We start from the raw sequence: 6,861 nt of genomic DNA on the forward strand, positions 1-6,861 counted from the left end.
TAAGCTATGCTAGAAAAGAACCCTCGGCCACTACCGGCCACCTCCATTTTACTCATCGATTACACAAAAGAAAAGCATATTTTTGACTGTCACAACATAGATTCCCAGCCCCTTTACTTTTCTTTTTTCTTAATAAGTAAGTGATTGTGTTTGCCAAAACCCAATTACATACATAGTTTTTAATATCCTCCTTCATAGACTACATCCCATGTAGTATATACTGCTAGAAAACACAGCAACTCACCGGTCTTCCATCTCTTCAAACACGCTTTCTCTTTCCGACAACCTGAGTCCAAAGTTCATTGATGTGGGTCTGTTGGTGTTGGATTTAGATGGATACCTTGTTTAGACTTGTGAGTCTTCAATCATCCGATCAATCTTTCAATTCTAGAACATCCAGCTCTAGATCCTCCAGACAAACAATCACTACCAACAAGAAGACGAAGAATGCTTCAACGTTTTCATGATGAAGAAGACTTCTCTTCGTCTTCTTCAAAGAACTATTACCCTATTATCATTACCCTCAACAACAACACCAGACCACCTTTCCACCACCACCACCGCTACTCCTACAAACACCTCCCACCACTCACCATGCTTTTGAGTCGTCTGATTACTCCACCACTTTTCCCCCGCTCGTGACCTCAACAACTTCGATTTCTCCGGAAAGTGGGCTTCGGATATCCTCCTGGAAACGGCGACGCTATCGCCGATCGGAACAGCGGACGGTTTAAACAGCTGATGTGGATGCTTAACGAGCTTGGATCACCTTACGGTGACACCGATCAAAAACTGGCTTCTTATTTTCTTCAAGCTTTGTTTAGCCGCATGACTGACTCCGGCGAGCGTTGCTATCGGACGTTAGCCTCGGTGTCTGAGAAAACATCTTCTTTTGAGTCGACGAGGAAGACGGTATTGAAGTTCCAAGAGGTAAGCCCTTGGACTACTTTTGGTCACGTTGCTTGTAATGGTGCAATCATGGAAGCTTTCGAAGGCGAAAGCAAATTACACATAATTGATATTAGCAACACTTATTGCACACAGTGGCTACTTTGCTTGAAGCCCTAGCAACCCGTAGTGACGAAACCCCGAATCTAAGGCTAACCACGATCGCCACTAGAAAAAACGGTGGCGTTTCAGGCTCATCATCACAGGGCTTAGCCGTTGTCCAAAGGTAATGAAAGAAATAGGGAAAAGGATGGAAAAGTTCGCCAGGCTTATGGAGTTCCTTTTAAATTCAATGTTATACACCATGCTGGTGATTTATGTGACTTAGATTTATCAGAGCTTGATATCAAAGAAGACGAAGCCTTGGCCATCAACTGTGTCGGCACGCTACATTCGATCACAGCCGTCGATAATCGTAGAGATATCGTGATATCAAATTTCAGGCGATTGCAGCCGAGGATAATCACGGTCGTTGAAGAAGAAGCTGATCTTGATGTGGGGGTTGATGGGCTTGATTTCGTTAAGGGTTTCCAAGAGTGTTTGAGATGGTTTAGAGTTTACTTCGAAGCCTTGGATGAGAGTTTCAATAGAACAAGCAATGAAAAGTTGATGCTCGAACGAGCGGTCGTCGAGCCATCGTTGACTTGGTGGCTTGTCCGCCGTCCGATTCCACCGAGAGACGAACCGGCCACGCGCTGGTCCAGACGGTTCCATGCAACTGGGTTCAGCCCTGTGGCTTTGAGTGATGAAGTGTGCGACGATGTGCGGGCCCTATTGAGAAGGTACAAGGAAGGTTGGTCAATGGCACAGTGCCCCGACGCCGGAATATTCTGTCTTGGAAGGACAGGTGGTGGTCTGGGCCAGTGCGTGGCGGCCTTGACGACGGCCGTCGGCGTTTCCTTTTTCGTGCATGGGATTGGGATGGGGAGGGAGTGCTTCACACGTGTGTTACGTTTCTCGTACGTGTAATGTGTATTGGCGTATTTTATATGGTGTATGGGATATATTTAATTTGTGTTTTTGAATGAGAAAAAAAAGAGAGACAGAAGGGTGGGGGAGTTCCTATGAATTCGCTTTTGATTTTCAATAGGGTTGGGCATAATTAAATTGATTTTCACTAATTATAATTACTCATGGTTTTCCACATTTTGTGATTATTTATTAGATGTAAAATTAGAGGTAGTGGGTTTGAAATCATCAAGTTGAGATGTTTAACTTCTTCATTTAATTGCTCAAATAGATAAATACTGCATGCGCATGTAAATTGATAGCGAATTTTCTTATCTAACAATCAAAATTTGATCGTGAATTAAATTTAGATTAATCAGTATTGAATAATTAAATATTTAATATTTTTAATAGATGGAGATAGATTTATTTAATATAAATATTATAAAAGTAATTAAAACTTAATTAACATCGCTAGCTTCATTTGACTGAATTGGCTTGCTGAATTGATCTTAAGACTAAGCAAAAAAAATTATAAAAAAAAACATTTTTTAGTCTAAACATAAGGTTGGTGTTGTACACAATAAATAATTAGCATTGCTAAGTAGCTTTTCTATAAATCATAGTTAGCAAGTAGGTCAAATTTGAAATGCGGTTGGTAGTTGGTTTTAAAGGGTGACATCAGCTTAAGGAAATTACTTAGTTTAAAATTATAAATTATCCATCTTAAAAAGCCATCATGTCGTTTGTTTTGGTCTTAGGACGGCCATTGGATTCCAATTTTGGATATTTCATATAAAAGAAATGTGTTGAATGGAACTAAATTCAGAATATTTTTAAATTATTATAATTATAAAAGCAAACCAATTATATTTCTACTTTTTCTTTTAATTCTTAGAAAGGGAAAGCTTTGTTTGGTTTTTCACATATAAACTGGACCCCACCATAACCTATAAAAATGCATTCATGGTGGTGGTAACGTTAACAAGTCGGCTTTTGGCCCACCAAAAAAGAAGCAAATAATTTTAAAAAAAATACTTATCCAAAAAAAATTGCGTAGTGGGGGCTTCTTTTCTATACTTTAAAGTCGATAATAACCAAACATTGTGTTTATCTATCGGAAAACATCATCTGAATAATTATTTATGAAATCTAATTTATCAAAACATTTAATCGTTTTTAAGATTATGCATTCCATCTAAAGCCTTTTATAATGAGTTTAAAAATGGGGTGTTTATTGTTGGACTAAAAAAACTCAGCCCATGAAGCCCGCTTTGATCGGGTTTAATTCACTGATTATACGTGCACAAAGATTTTTTATGTTTTAGCATATTCATTTAATTTTTTAATAAATCACTACCCTTTATTCTTTTTTTAATAATTAAATTTATATTTTAATTTTGATGTTTGAACGTTTATTAAACACGTGTAATGGTGAAATTGAGACACCAAGCAGTGGAAGTGTTTATGAGAAGTTTAGTTATATTTATTCATTTCGAAAATTCATACATATGTAAATATTGACGTTAATAAATAATCAAAACTATATACAATGATCAAATTAAAAAAATAATTAAATGTTATTGTTCCTATTTTTTATTAGGTTAGATTATTAATATATATATATATATATATAATAGCCTTTGGTTATTTTTCCCAAAAATTATATCAAGATAATATGTTACTTGAAATTTAACTTTAACATAACTCATATTAATTTTATTCATTCAAACTTATATTAATTAAATTTAATATTTTTCGATAACGAAAAAGAGTCGTTAAGCTTAATTTATGCATTAAAAACTTGTTATATGTCATTGACAAAAGACCAGCTAGCTACTGTATATTGGGCCTCGCCAGCCTAAGTTGGAGTTCAAAAGATAATTAATTAACTAATGTTCACAAAAAGATTATTGGATCTCTTATTTGACTTTGGCACTTTTAATATCATATATGGTTTTCTACGAATCTAATTATCTCAGTAGTTAAAAGAATTATTGTTGTTTCTAGAGGTTATGTTCTAACACCAACAACTACAAGTAGGAGTGTTCAAATCCAGGTAGGTACCGAGTATTTGATTTTCTGGTCTGTGTCCTACCTGAATGTTACAGGTATCCGGATTTTGCAGGTACTCGTAATTCGAGTACCCGATATTTTATCATTTTATATTTTTTTCTTTTTAAAAAATATAACTTATATTATTAAAAAAATATTATATTAATTATTAAACATACAATATTGGGTGGGTGTGGTTTTTTCTTTTAATTTTTTATTTTATTTAATATATAAAATTATTAATAATTAAATATAATATTATAAAATATAAAAAATGTAACTAGGTATTCGGGTAACCGACTACCCGAAAAAATGTAATTTTGTGATCGGTTCCGACCCGGAAAATGTCGGATAAGGTATTTTTTTTTTAAAACCTCTTTTTTTATTCAGGATTGACGGTAGGTAAATCGGATCAGATATTTTTAAACACCCCATAACTGTAAGGGTGATTGAGTATTTTTTATCAAATGATTTATAATACCTAAAATATATACTTCTTATAATCAATTATTTTAGCTTTATCAATATATATATATATATATATGGTTTAAACTATCTTTGGAATTTTTATGTTTCCGTTTATTTTCTTAGCTTTTTGGTACGAACATGTGTTTTAATTTTAATAACTAATTTAGTATAGTATTGATAGTCGTTGAATGTATAATAAGATATATAATATTTTTGATAAAATAAATAAATTTTAATTTTTAAAAAGATATCATTTGAAAAGACCATAACTATGATATAAATTTTAAAAAATAAGTGAATATGAATATGAAATTTTAGTTTCAATTCTTGGATTAGGTTCCAATGTATCCTCCAAAAATTTGATATAAAGCCTAGTCAAGGTGATATAATTTTTTATATTTTCCATTTATACAAGAACGGGTTTTTTTTAAACGATTATGCTTGTTGAAAAAGAAATAGGCTTCAATTAAGTTTTTAGGAATTGATATGTGAGGAAAAATCCTCTGCCTTTGGGGACTGGGGGACCTAACATTTCCTTTTAGTATTGCATGCATGGGACAACGTTTTCAATATGCCATCGTAAATTATGGTCCTAACCTTTCACCTTTGTTATCTTAAGTTTCAACATCAATTTCCCTTGTTTACTAACAAGATTTGTTAAAAAAATGATCAGCCCATCTTTCTATGACCTCCAACCCATGGAAGTCTCCACTTCTCATGCAAATATATTGACACCCTTGGCCACGATGGAAATCTGAAATCAAACTCAAAAGGCAAACCGGCTGAGTCGTCGACTGTTAGCGGCAACAGTACATACCTCTAGTCGTTTAATTGAGCCGGATTCCACTGATCCGCCATAAAAACATATGAACCCGACTGCCTGCAAAGGAATCACAAATGTACTCTGAAAAAACCTGCAAGTCGAAACAGTTCGTCCCTCCAAGCACGGGTCGCTGATGGTCTCCCATGGCCCTATCATCGGCTCAGCCGCATGTACCAATGCTTCATTTGGTGCCCATCCGGTGCAAGCGAAGCGATTATGTAATAAATCCCCTGGTAGTTAAAAACAGTAGGGCTTTCCGGTGCAGTCCAACCAGAATCCTCTGAATATCAGGTAGCACATCTAGATAATCATCGGTTAAAGGTCCGATGTGAAGTTCACTATTGTTCTGAGACGAATAAATCAGATATGCTACACCATTGTCATCCTTGAACACGGTCATATCCCGGCTGTCATGTCCATGGGGCCTTGGGCTACGGAGAACTAGAAACGACCGGTCTGGGAATCGCTGATGGTGACACCCGACAGCAGCTTTAGAAGTAGTTGACAGTGTCGATATGCATCCACATTACATATGTTCCTGTTATGTCTTGTAAATAACTCTGGGCTGCTCCAACTCGTTGGATATGTGGACATCATGGGTTTTATTTTCCAGGTCGACAGCCAACACAATACCCTCGTTTGTCCATGTCCACAAATCTTGGAAGAATAGCAACCGACTCCAATAACGTCCATCTGATCACAAGAGGAAACTTGTTAGAATAATAAAACATGGATTATCCATGCATTCCAACAATAAAATCACACGTCCCGTCGTTGAACCCTTGGGAACTTCTCTGTACTCTCGTACCAATAGTATGTACCGGAGATTGATCGTCTAACACACCCACCTCCATGAGCTTGAATAGGATTTACATCAGTATCCAACCAACTATTCCCCGGATGGTAGTACTTGTCTCCGTCACCGGATCTATAGCAGTTGCCGTATCTAGAAAGAATACACAACGAAGCGGGGAATTCTCATCGAGGAAACTCATCAACCAGAGTTGCTGGTTGCCTCTCTCTCCGTTTTAGCAGCTTGGAGGAATGGTTTCGACGTCCTATGAAAGGGGCCCTCCACCTAAGCTAGACCCACACGCAATTGGCTATCTCCGCTCATTGCATTTTGTGCGGCTAGCAACTAAGTAGAGTTGGAGAAGAAGGAACCCCACCAAGCTCAACGCCATAACACCCTTGAGCACCTGTAGTACCCTGTATTGCAAAGGAAAGCAGTCGTTTCTTATACGAACAGCAACCATTCTATAAACCCAAATTTATCTCGTACACACATATTAAAATCGAGAATTTTGGATTAATTGGGATTAAATTGAATAGAGTCGCCATCGACCTTTGGGTTAGGTAGGTCGAGTACCCAAAAACGTCTTTAAAAAACAATTTTAAAAAAATAATTTTATAAGACAAAATTTTGGTCTATGTTACCAAAGATTCATTTAAAACAGGTTCGGGAGTCGGTTACGTGTGGGGAAGGGTAAACACCCCACAACGCCCAAAATTGGTACTGTGTAGCTTACACATCGTCATAGATGGTGGAAATTATAAGTTCGAATCTTTAGTAAAAAATATGATCTATTTATTGAATATTTGTTAAAATAATAGAAATA

At 36.2% G+C, this 6,861-nt stretch overlaps 2 pseudogenes; one reads left to right on the forward strand and one right to left on the reverse strand.

The window, feature by feature from the left end:
- Positions 1 to 332: 332 nt before the first annotated feature.
- Positions 333 to 2,094, forward strand: LOC120216394 (annotated as a pseudogene).
- A 2,944-nt stretch (positions 2,095 to 5,038) lies between these two features.
- LOC120216515 lies at positions 5,039 to 6,498 on the reverse strand (annotated as a pseudogene).
- Positions 6,499 to 6,861: the final 363 nt, after the last annotated feature.

This window comes from Hibiscus syriacus, unplaced genomic scaffold (assembly GCF_006381635.1).
Source record: "Hibiscus syriacus cultivar Baekdansim isolate YM2019G1 unplaced genomic scaffold, ASM638163v2 tig00110160_pilon, whole genome shotgun sequence".
Classification (NCBI taxonomy): Eukaryota; Viridiplantae; Streptophyta; class Magnoliopsida; order Malvales; family Malvaceae; genus Hibiscus; species Hibiscus syriacus.